This window comes from Scyliorhinus torazame, chromosome 2 (genome assembly GCF_047496885.1).
Source record: "Scyliorhinus torazame isolate Kashiwa2021f chromosome 2, sScyTor2.1, whole genome shotgun sequence".
Taxonomy (NCBI): Eukaryota; Metazoa; Chordata; class Chondrichthyes; order Carcharhiniformes; family Scyliorhinidae; genus Scyliorhinus; species Scyliorhinus torazame.
The window spans coordinates 294,021,242-294,033,460 of NC_092708.1; the positions used below are offsets into that span (position 1 = coordinate 294,021,242).

The following is a 12,219-nucleotide window of genomic DNA, read 5'->3' on the forward strand; positions in this document are numbered from 1 at the left end:
TTCTGGGATTTTATGAAGTGACAGGCGGGGGCCATTGCGAACTTCTTCTGTAATTTTGTGGGTTGTTGCAAGTTAGTGGATGTGTTTAGGAATGGTTTTCTAGCACAGGCAGCCAAGGGAGTGAAGTTGAGCGTAATGTTCCAGTAATGATTCACATGGATGTTTTCAGCTGGATGTCAATTCTGTGTGTGTGTGATGGCCTTGAGCAAACAGGGCCCCAGCATTCTGGAGCTGAGTAAAATATTGCGAGTGCTGAGGTTCGGAGGGTGGTGGTTGCAGCACCCCACATTGAGCTGGTTATTTTGTCAATCAAGGTGTTTCTGGACTTGACCCTGGCTGCAGTTGTTTTTAGATGTTCCTGGAAGGTCACTGTCTCATCTAAGGTCACTCTGAGGTATGTTGGAGTTAGGTGGTGCTTTAACTTGCAGTCAATCATTTGAATATTAAGCTCTTTATTGGCTTCAGGAGGAGGCCAGTGTACCAAATGGTCTTGTATGCAGCTGTCTTCAAGTTTTTCTGAAAGCCATTTTCACTGTAGATGGTAAGGGCCGGTACCTGCTCCCTTGTGGCTGCGGTCCTTGCGGAATCCAGCTTGGTTGACACTAAGGACTTATTCTACGATTGGGGATATGTGCTGAAGAATGCAATGTTCAAGGATTTTATATGGGACCGACAGGAGAGTTTGGACGATAGCTAGCTGCAAGTGTGGAGTATTTTCTGGGTTTTGGTATGGCGCTAACATTTGCTGTCCAGCATTTCTTTGGAATCATAGAATCATAGAATTCCTACAGTACAGAACATAGAACATAGAAAATACAGCACAGAACAGGCCCTTCGGCCCACGATGTTGTGCCGAACCTTTGTCCTAGATTAATCATAGATTATCATTGAATTTACAGTGCAGAAGGAGGCCATTCGGCCCTTTGAGTCTGCACCGGCTCTTGGAAAGAGCACCCTACCCAAACTCAACACCTTCACCCAACACCAAGGTCAATTTGGACATTAAGGGCAATTTATCATTGGCCAATTCACCTAACCTGCACATCTTTGGATTGTGGGAGGAAACCGGAGCACCCGGAGGAAACCCACGCAGACACGGGGAGGACGTGCAGACTCCGCACAGTCAGTGACCCAAGCCGGAATCGAATCTGGGACCCTGGAGCTGTGAAGCAATTGTGCTATCCACAATGCTACCGTGCTGCCCTTGAGAACAAATAAATCTACACTATATCATTTAACCGTAATCCATGTACCTATCCAATAGCTGCTTGAAGGTCCCTAATGTTTCCGACTCAACTACTTCCACAGGCAGTGCATTCCATGCCCCCACTACTCTCTGGGTAAAGAACCTACCTCTGATATCCCTCCTATATCTTCCACCTTTCACCTTAAATTTATGTCCCCTTGTAATGGTTTGTTCCACCCGGGGAAAAAGTCTCTGACTGTCTACTCTATCTATTCCCCTGATCATCTTATAAACCTCTATCAAGTCGCCCCTCATCCTTCTCCGTTCTAATGAGAAAAGGCCTAGCACCCTCAACCTTTCCTCGTAAGACCTACTCTCCATTCCAGGCAACATCCTGGTAAATCTTCTTTGCACCTTTTCCAAAGCTTCCACATCCTTCCTAAAATGAGGCGACCAGAACTGTACACAGTACTCCAAAGGAAGCCATTCGGCCCATTGAGTCTGTACCGACATTCTGAAAGAACAGTCTACCTAGGCACAGCCCCTACCCGATCCCCATAACTTGACCTAACCTTTTCGATATGATTTTGTTTTGATACTAAGGGGCATTTTGGCATGGCCAATCCACCTAACCTGTGCATCTTTCGACTGGGAGGAAACCGCAGCACCGGGAGGAATCTCACGCAGACACGGAGAAAACATACAAGCTCTACACAGACAGTGACCCAAGGTTGGAATTGAACCTGGGTCCCTGGTGCTGTGAGGCAGCAGTGCTAACCACTGTGCAATTTATGACCATCGTGTAAAACCAGCTCAGACAGGCAAGAGCTCGGGGTCTCAGGTGTTTCATAAATTCTGGTGCCATATTTTCGTATACTGCTGCCTTGTCACACTTCAAGCCGTGTAGGACCTTCTTTAGTTCTGCAATCTCAAAGGCTGATGATGTCTTCTCTGTGTTGCTGATGCAGTTTCTTAGTTCCACCTGGATGTTTCTTTCGGTGATTTTTCCCAAGGGGTGCCTTAGCTATGACAAGCAGCTGGCTGGAGACATAGTTGGGAAGAACTATGGGGCAGTTTTGAGTGGGTGGTTTTTGGGTTGCTCCAAGGCGATGTAAAAGGTGCCTTTGGAGCTGGATGTGTGAAGTTTAGCTCTGCTACTGTTTCCTCCACTTGGTACGGTGTGCGGCTATGAGGGATTCGACCAGATGGTCTTCTACTTCTGGGTCCCCGGATATTGCACATGCCTTAAGGAGAGCAACTGTCTTTTCATCTAAGCATGCAATATGGATAGGTTGGTATCCTCAGAGAATTCGCTGTGCAGGCTGCTTTGTAGATGGCATCAGAGAGACAGACATTTCGTCAACAGTGATGTTTTGTAGTGGGATTGTTGAGATACTATGTTCCAAACTTTCACTGTATCTTATCCAGTTGGCTTTCCAGTGGTTCTGTTGCATCTTCTTGGGGTTGTTGACAACTGGAACACATTGGCCTATATGAACGGGTCGGGGACTATTTTGGCTGTGCGGGAAGTCACCGAAAGCCAGGCCTTGTGCAGAGTGGGGGGTCTCATTGAGAGAACTTATCCAGCAGCAATCAGGAGAGTAATCCCTACGCCATCTGGCTGAATGAAATGTTCCTCGCTGTTTGGGGCATGTATAAGTGTCATCATTTGTGGATGCCCACCCTGCAAGTGCTTCACCGTCACTGTCCAATACTGGGTATCCCCAGTCTGAATGGTGGCTGTTAAAGATCCCCACATAGATGGCTGGGTAGGGGAGGGTGGGCAAGACATGTTGCTCCCAGCTGATGCTTGGGGGCTTGTAGACACTGGCTATGTGGAATCCACCAACTGCTGGGACGTCAGAGAAAGTGGTCATTGCCAGATTATTTGCTTGAGCAATGTTGGTTCGGACATAGGTGGCACTGCCATGTTTGGCATCAGGGTGGTAGCACAGATCATAGCCTTTGATGGAACAGCGGCCTGCTTTTTCTGTTCTGATGTGGGTTTCTTGAAGGCAAATTATATCAATGAAGTTTTGAGCAGTAGGGTTTTGATGAGGCTTTGCTTGGCTTCCGATAGGCCCTCAACGCTGACATAGAAACATAGAAAATAGGAGCAGGAGGAGGCCATTCAGCACTTCAAGTCTGTTAGTCGTTCTACCATTCATTATGATCATGGCTGATCATCCAACTCAATAGCCTAATCCCGCCTTCCCCCATATCCTTTGATCTCCTTTGCCCCAAGTGCTTTATCTAACTCCTCCTTGAAAACTCGTAACTGCTTCTTGATTGGATGTGTTGGGGGGTTGCAGTGTGACGCCAACACTGATCCATCGCTCCCCCAGGATGACTGTGAGAAACATGCATCACATTTCATAAGGATTGGAATCAGTGGCAACAGTGAATGAATAAAAAAAAATGGTGATGAAATGCATAGAAAATGAAGCGTAGTGCTCCTGAACATTAAGAGGGTGCGAGGAGTGATGTGAAGTAGAACACTCAGCAAGATAGACTGAAATGGGGCCTTAAACTCAGGGTGCAGTTGAATCAGCAAATATACTCAGTTATCCTGACCGAGTTTGGTTTGACACCACTTCCTACGTACACTGCATCTAAAATCTGGGCTACACAATCCTGATGTTCACTTTCTCAATTACTTCCATTCACACACTCGTGATGAAAGGCACAGGTTTCTTGCTCCTTTTATTCTGAAAAAGTATGTCCCTCTTCCTCCTGACCGCAGCCAGCAAAAAATTCCAGTAAGGTGTCGTTGAATCTGGTGCTGCCCTTGTTCTTTGTGCACCATCCACCCTGTAGACCTCCAGTACTTGCCCTTTCTCCTTTCTGAGATGGAATCATGCAGGTGCACCTCACACCTGCTACACAACTTAAGAGTTAGTTACGAAACACAGGAGTCAAAATTAATTGGTTTTTGAGTTGCATTTTCAGATTCTGACCCACTCATTTGACTTCTCAGTTTCAGCCATGTAATTCCACCAATCCCATTGGAAGCCACCTTCATATTAATATCAAGGCCAAAATTCTTCTCATCTTTGTTTTATTCCAGGAGTGGAAAGGTCTGATAACTTGTGCCTGACATAGTCACAGGTAACAATTAAGGTCTGCTTTGTGGGCATTTCATTATTTCTAAACGTCCTATTTATGCAACATATGGGGTGAGGATTTGTTTAAATGAAAGTTATTTATAATTTATTTAGTTCAATTAGGATTTTGACAAGCACAGAAGGTACTTTAATATTTCCTTTGTGTAATGTGAGCTGCTTGTCCTTTCTTTTCCGAGGTGACCTTTTATGGTAAAAATCCCTGACTGTATTATGTCTGCCGTATTCCAAATACTTATTACTTTTCCAACAAATCATAACTTAGTATGAATTGACAAAACACTTTAAACGTACTTTCAAATCAATAAATAAACACAATGCAGATAATCCCACATTGTGGTGTGTTGCTAACATAGAAACATAGAAATTAGAAGCAGGTGGAGACCATTCGGCCCTTCGAGCCTGCGCCCCATTCATTATGATCATGGCTGATCATCAAATTCAATCCCCTAATCCCGCTTTCTCCCATATCCGTTGATCCCTTTAGCCCCAAGAGTTATATCTAATTGTTTCTTGAAATTACACAACGTTTTTGCCTCAACTACTTTCTGTGGTAGTGAATTGCACAGATTCACCACTCTCTGGGTGAAGAAATTTCTCCTCACCTCAGTCCTAAAAGATTTACCCCTTATCCTCAAACTGTGACCCCTAGTTCTGGACTCCCCTACCATCGGGAACATTCTTTCTGAATCTACCCTATCTAATCCTGCTGGATTTTTATGACACCCCCTCTCACTCTTTTAAACTCCAATGAATATAATCCTAACCGACTTAGTCTCTCCTCATATGACATGAATTGATACGGTAATTCCTCACCATTGATGAATTAAAAATTGCTCTCAGTTTTATTCAGTTTAACAGTACATCAGTAGATGCAAAGCTATATCAGACAAGAGTATTGGTAAATATACTGCCCTGAATCTCTGCTGTGTATTATCCAACTCATCTCAGATAACAAATCCTAGATCAGGATATTCTCAAGATCTTTATTATGTGAATAGTATTGAGTAGTCAGTCTTTTTGGCATAAGAGTGTGTTGGTGACATGGAAATATTTTTTTTCGGTGCTCTTTTGATAGTGGAATCAAAATGCTGCAAAAAAACAATGTTGATCTAGATTGAAAAGTAATAAAAGCACCACCTGAACTGTAGTAAGGAATTGGAAGCAGCAAGATGATTGAAGGAATTGACTTTCGGTCATGTCTATCAGGTTCATCAACCTGTCCTACATTCCCAGCAGAGTACACATGATCTATTATGAATTAAAATAGGCACGATAGCCCTGTTAGCACTGTTGCTTCACAGCACCAAGGTCCCAGGTTCGATTCCCGGCTTGGGTCACTGTCTGTGAGGAGTCTGCACGTTCTCCCCTTGTCTGCGTGGGTTGCCTCCGGGTTCTCCGGTTTCCTCCCACAAGTCCCAAAAGACGTGCTGTTAGGTAATTTGAACATTCTGCATTTTCCCTCTGTGTACCTGAACAGGCCCCGGAGTGTGGCGACTAGGGGCTTTTCACAGTAACTTCATTGCAGTGTTAATGTAAGCCTACTTGTGACACTAATAAAAGATTAGATTATTTGCTTCCACACCATGCTATTTGAAAGAAGTACCCAGACCTCCCACCATTTTCTAATACAGAAAATAATATTTGAACACATTAATTCAGAAATTAAACACATGCATACCATTCCCGGTACAGGTCTAGTGAACAGGAATGAATTGAAATTTCATTTTAACATACTTTTCTAAAATTTTAGTTATTTTATTGCATTATATGTAATATCAATTTGCACAGACAAATGGCACACATGGTATTGTCTGTGTGCAGATGTTGACAATATTATTAGATATTCAGTTTTTCTTCTGCTAACAATATATCTTGTAGTAGAATTTAATAATAAGACTACTGATTAACTAATAAGATTGCAATATACTGTGGAAGCTGGAAATCTGAAAGAAAAATAGTGGAAATGCTCAGAAGATCTGCAGACAGAGAAACAAAATTAACATTTACGGTCAGTGCCTGTTTGCCAGAACTCTTGATATTTCCAACAATTCCTACTTTTAGAATTTATTAACTATGGTGTGCTATTAGTGAGAGATTTTTGCAAAGCTCCTTCCCAAATGGTCCCATGTTGAATTTATTTTTAAGAATGAATGTGACCTAACAATAAGATATTGTGATGTTAAACTTCTGTTGCTCAAAATCCCATCATTTTTAGAAATATATATGAAACACTTAATTTACAAAATTATTTTAAGCATCAAGCTACAAAAATACTAAGGAATGAAATTAGTCATTATAAGATTGAATTTGTATGAAATACTGAAGTCACTTTCACATTATTTGAAAACTGACATGAAATTATTGTCTGATTAATTATTACTGTAATGTTTGGTCTATTTTGATAAATCCATTGCACTAGTTACATGTCAAGGTTCCGTAAGAGATAATAGAACCACTCAACATTTCTGTTCATTATTCTGCTTACAACCCAGACTATTCTCAATGTCCTATTACTGAAATACCTGGCTCTGGAATTTTTTTCTGAGGTGGTTACAAAGATTTGTGTGAACAATAGTAATTTTTTTTGCTTCAGTCCCAGAGATTGAGTTCCTGCTAGAACATGATATTGATTATATGTCACTCTATAAGATTAAACATTTATGAAACATAGGAATACTATTTTGTCCATGCAACTAAAATATTATATTGAAAAAAAATCAATTTTATTTAGTTGGTACAAAGATGATTTGCTATATTTTTTGAAGGTGATTGTCATTATTTATAAGACTTAAAATAAGTTTGTTCAGTTCTGTTTAGAAGTAAAGATAACATTATGGTGAACAGCCAAAGGTTGTGGTCCATCTTGGTACCAACAACACAGGTAAGAAGTGAGATGAGGTCCTGAATGGCAATTATAGGGAGTTCGGCAATAAATTAAAAAGCAGGGCCTCAAAATTTCACTATTACTCCCAGTGCCACGTGCTATGAAAGCAGGAATAAGAGAATAGACCAGAATAATCCGTGGCTGGAGAAATGGTGTAGGAGGTAGAAGGGAGGGATTTGGATTCCTGCGGCATTGGGACCCATTCTGAGGAAGATGAGACTGTACAAGCTGGATGGATGGCACCACAGCAGGATTGGGACTAGTGCTGTTGGGGAGGGTTTAAATTGGAGTGGCAGAGGGATTGGAATCTGAGTGGGAAAAAAGATAGAAATGAAAGACAGAAAAATAAAAAGCAAAAAATAAGGGTCAACTGTGGACTTGAGGTATTTGAATTTACATAATGCTTTTGATTAAGTTCCACATAAAAGGTTAGTGTGCAAAATTAAAGTGCAAGGGTTTGGGGGCAATATATTGGCATGCATTGAGAATTGGTTAGCAGACAAGGAACAGTGAGTGTGAATAAATGATTGGATAGTTGACTTCCACAGCTTGGCCCCAACTATTCACTATATACATCAATGATTTAGATGGGGGAACTCAAGGTAATCGTCCAAGTTTGCTGCTGATGCGAAACTTGGTGGGAAAGTGAATGCCGAGGAGCATGTTAAGAGGCTTCAAGTTGATTTAGACAAGTTGAGTGACTGGGCAAATATGTGGCAGATGCAGTATAACGTTGATCAATGTGAAGTTATCCATTTCAGATGGAGAAACAGAATGACAGAGTTAAATTAAATTGAGATAGATTGGGAAATGTTGATGTACAATGGGACATGGGTGTCCTAGTATGCCAGTCGTTGAAAGCAAGCATGCAGGTACAGCAGGCTGTTAGGAAGGCAAATGGTTTGTTGGCCTTCATTGCAAGACGACTCAAATACAGGAGCAAGAATGTCTTACTGCAGCTGTACAAGGCTTTGGTAAGACCACACCAGGAGTATTATGTGCAGTTTTGTTTATTAAAAGGATAAACATGCTGTAATAACTTCAAGAATTGGATCTACCAGTTAACCTATAATGATTTATTACAACTATAGATATCATTTACAGAGTGATTAAACTAGTCTTTAAACGAACACTTCTACACTAGTCCATCAATAACTCAGTCTGTCCGGTGACTCCTTCTTCCTCATGAAAGACAGAAAAATAAAAAGACTTAGCTCCAGTAACTCACATTCTTCTGTCACAAGAGTTACTGTTGGCCTTATTTCACCAGAATTCACACTTTTTAACAGACATTTCATCTTCCTCTGTTTCCTGGGGGGGGTAATGCTCAGGCCTGTTACTCACCTCACCTGACAGTTCACTCCTCGGGGAACCTACCACGCTTCCTCCTAGCACAATTAGGTCAGGTCGTAGCAATGGCTCTTGGGATGGCTCTCACCCACACAAGTGGTCTACATGCTTCATTAAAATCTTGTCCTGTAACCTCATAGGACACCGACCCTGTTCTGGCTGCAACAACTGCTGGAACCCAATTTGATCCGTTACCAAAATTCTTCACAAACATTGAATCCTCGATCTTGAACTTTCTTGCACTTTTAAATGAATCGTGGTTCTTATTCTGGTTCCTCTGGCTTGTCTCCACCCTCCCCGCTAACACCAAGCTTAACCTGGTCCTCAACCGACAACTCAGCATCGCAGCTGGAGAGACTCCAGTAGTCGTATTCGAGCAGGAGCCCAGTCAATTCGCTTTTTAACGCTGCGGGCGGCTGCTTCTACAACTGGTACCGTTAAAAACCTTTCCATTACCTGAAATGGGCATCTCTGGTGCCCCTTGGATTGTGAAACATTGGTGCTGCTTCTCAACTGTGGTGTAACGGGAGCACAAGTGGATAGCACTGTGGCTTCACAGCGCCAGGGTCCCAGGTTCGATTCCCCGCTGGGTCACTGTCTGTGCAGCGTCTGCATGTTCTCCCTGTGTCTGCGTGGGTTTCCTCCGGGTGCTCCGGTTTCCTCCCACCGTCCAAAGAACATAGAACATAGAAAAATAAAGCACAGAACATGCCCTTCGGCCCACGATGTTGTGCCGAACCTTTGTCATAGATTATCATAGAATCTACAGTGCAGAAGGAGGCGACCCGGCCCATCGAGTCAGCACCGGCCCCCGGAAAGAGCACACCACCCAAAGTCAACACCTCCACCCTATCCCCATATCCCAGTAACCCCACCCAACACTAAGGGCAATACATGCGGGTTAGGTGGATTGGCCATGATAAATTGCCCTTAGTGATCAAAAAGGTTAGGAGGGGTTATTGGGTTACGGGGATAGGGTGGAAGTGAGGGTTTAAGTGAGTCGGTGCAGACTCGATGGACCGAATGGCCTCCTTCTGCACTGTATGTTCTATGTTGTACGTAAGCAGTTGTGGATCTCATCTCAAACACCTCCATCCACTTTGGATGGGAGTCCACGAACAACAAAATCATCATGCCCATAAATGGACCCATGCAGTCTACGAGGACTTTAACCCATGGTCAACCTGGCCATCCCCATGGATGTAATGGAGCTGCAGCAGGCAATGTCTGCTGAAATTGGCACTGATTGCAGTGCTTTACCATTCTTTCCAATGGATCTCCGATGCCAGGCCATCACACACAGCTTCTTGCTAGCATCTTCATTTTAGACACGCCCGGATGGGCACTATGTAACTTACCCAGTAATAATTCTCTTCCTGGCCCCAGGATGACCACTCAATCCCCAGAGGATGATAACACCCTCACAGCTGAGCTCATCGTTTCTGATCTGGTAAGGCTTGATTTCCTCTGAAGTTCTCTTGTTCCGCCATTCATGCACTATCATCTGTTTCACCTTCGACAACAATGGATCTCTGTCTGTCCATTACTTAATCCGTTCAGCTGACACTGGCAAAGTGTTGGAAGATTCATGGCCATTCGGTAGTGTGGGGGTTGCCCCACATGTGTTCATCTTGGATTGGATTAGATTGGATTTGTTTATTGTCACGTGTACCGAGGTACAGTGAAAAGTATTTTTCTGCGAGCAGCTCAACAGATCATTAAGTATATGAGAAGAAAAGGGAATAAAAGAAAATACATAATGGGGCAACACAACATATACAATGTCACTACAATAGCACTGGCATCGGATGAAGCATACAGGGTGTAGTGTTAATGAAATCAGTCCATAAGAGAGTCATTTAGGAGTCTGGTGACAGTGGGGAAGAAGCTGTTTCTGAGTCTGTTCGTGCGTGTTCTCAGACTTCTGTATCTCCTGCCCGATGGAAGAAGTTGGAAGAGTGAGTAAGCCGGGTGGGAGGGATCTTTGATTATACTGCCCGCTTTCCCCAGGCAGCGGGAGTTGTAGATGGAGTCAATGGATGGGAGGCAGGTTCGTGTGATGGACTGGGCGGTGTTCACGACTCTCTGAAGTTTCTTGCGGTCCTGGGCCGAGCAGTTGCCATACCAGGCTGTGATGCAGCCGGATAGGATGCTTTCTATGGTGCAGCTGTAAAAGTTGGCAAGAGTCAATGTGGACATGCCGAATTTCCTTAGTTTCCTGAGGAAGTATAGGCGCTGTTGTGCTTTCTTGGTGGTAGCATCGATGTGGGTGGACCAGGACAGATTTTTGGAGATGTGCACCCCTAGGAATTTGAAACTGCTAACCATCTCCACCTCGGCCCCGTTGATGCTGACAGGGGTGTGTACAGTACTTTGCTTCCTGAAGTCAATTACCAGCTCTTTAGTTTTGCTGGCATTGAGGGAGAGATTGTTGTCGCTACACCACTCCACTAGGTTCTCTATCTCCCTCCTGTATTCGGACTTATGGTTATTCGAGATCCGTCCCACTATGGTCGTATCGTCAGCAAACTTGTAGATGGAGTTGGAACCAAGTTTTGCCATGCAGTCGTGTGTGTACAGGGAGTAGAGTCGGGGGCTAAGTACGCAGCCTTGTGGGGCGCCGGTGTTGAGGACTATTGTGGAGGTGTTGTTGTTGTTCATTCTTACTGATTGTGGTCTGTTGGTCAGAAAATCGAAGATCCAGTTGCAGAATGGGGAGCCAAGTCCTAGGTTTTGGAGCTTTGATATGAGCTTGGCTGGGATTATGGTGTTGAAGGCAGAGCTGTAGTCAATAAATAGGAGTCTAATGTAGGAGTCCTTGTTTTCGAGATGCTCTAGGGATGAGTGTAGGGCCAGGGAAATGGTGTCTGATGTGGACCGGTTGCAGCGGTATGCGAATTGCTGTGGATCCAGGCGTTCTGGGAGTATGGAGGTGATGCGCTTCATGACCAACCTCTCGAAGCACTTCATTACGACTGAAGTCAGGGCCACTGGTCGGTAGTCATTGAGGCACGTTGCCTGGTTCTTCTTTGGTACCCTATCTTCAATAGGCACTGTTACTAATGCGTCATCCAAGTACAAGATGACTCCCAGAACATCTTGCAGTAGACTCTCCACGGTTCTTTCGAATATAACACACGCTGAAGAGGCATCCCATTGTAAATAATCCACCCTTGAGGTACCAGGAATCGATTGCGGAGAGTTCAATTCCCTCTCGTCTCCATCTATTTTTCCGCGAATTCTTGCAACCTGAGTTGCTGGTCTTTACCATGTCACTAATGTAATAACTGCAAGAATTGACTCCACCAGTTAACTTATAAAACACAACAATTTATTGCAACTATAAACAACTATTTACAGAGCGCTTAAAGTGGTCTTTACATACTCAGCTCTGGGGTCCAACTGCTAGGACAAGTCCCAACATGTCCCAATGAATGCCCAGCTCCCATCCTTAATTGGACGAGCGGGTCACATCAACTCTTCCCTCAGAGAACGCCCCTTAATGGGGATAGCCCCTTAAAGGGGCTAGCTGCTACACTTGCCATAGAGGAATGTTCACCACATTGATTTCTGCGATGGCAGGATTGTCCTATGAAGAGAGATTGGGTCGACTGGGTGTGTATTCACTGGATTTTCAAAGAATGAGGGGTTGTAATTAAAACGTCTGAAATTCT

The 12,219-nt window shown here is 43.6% G+C and overlaps 1 protein-coding gene across 4 annotated transcripts in view; it reads left to right on the forward strand.

The window, feature by feature from the left end:
• npas3 (neuronal PAS domain protein 3) overlaps positions 1-12,219 on the forward strand; it is a 1,941,601-nt gene that overhangs the window by 1,235,476 nt on the left and 693,906 nt on the right. The window lies entirely within an intron of this gene.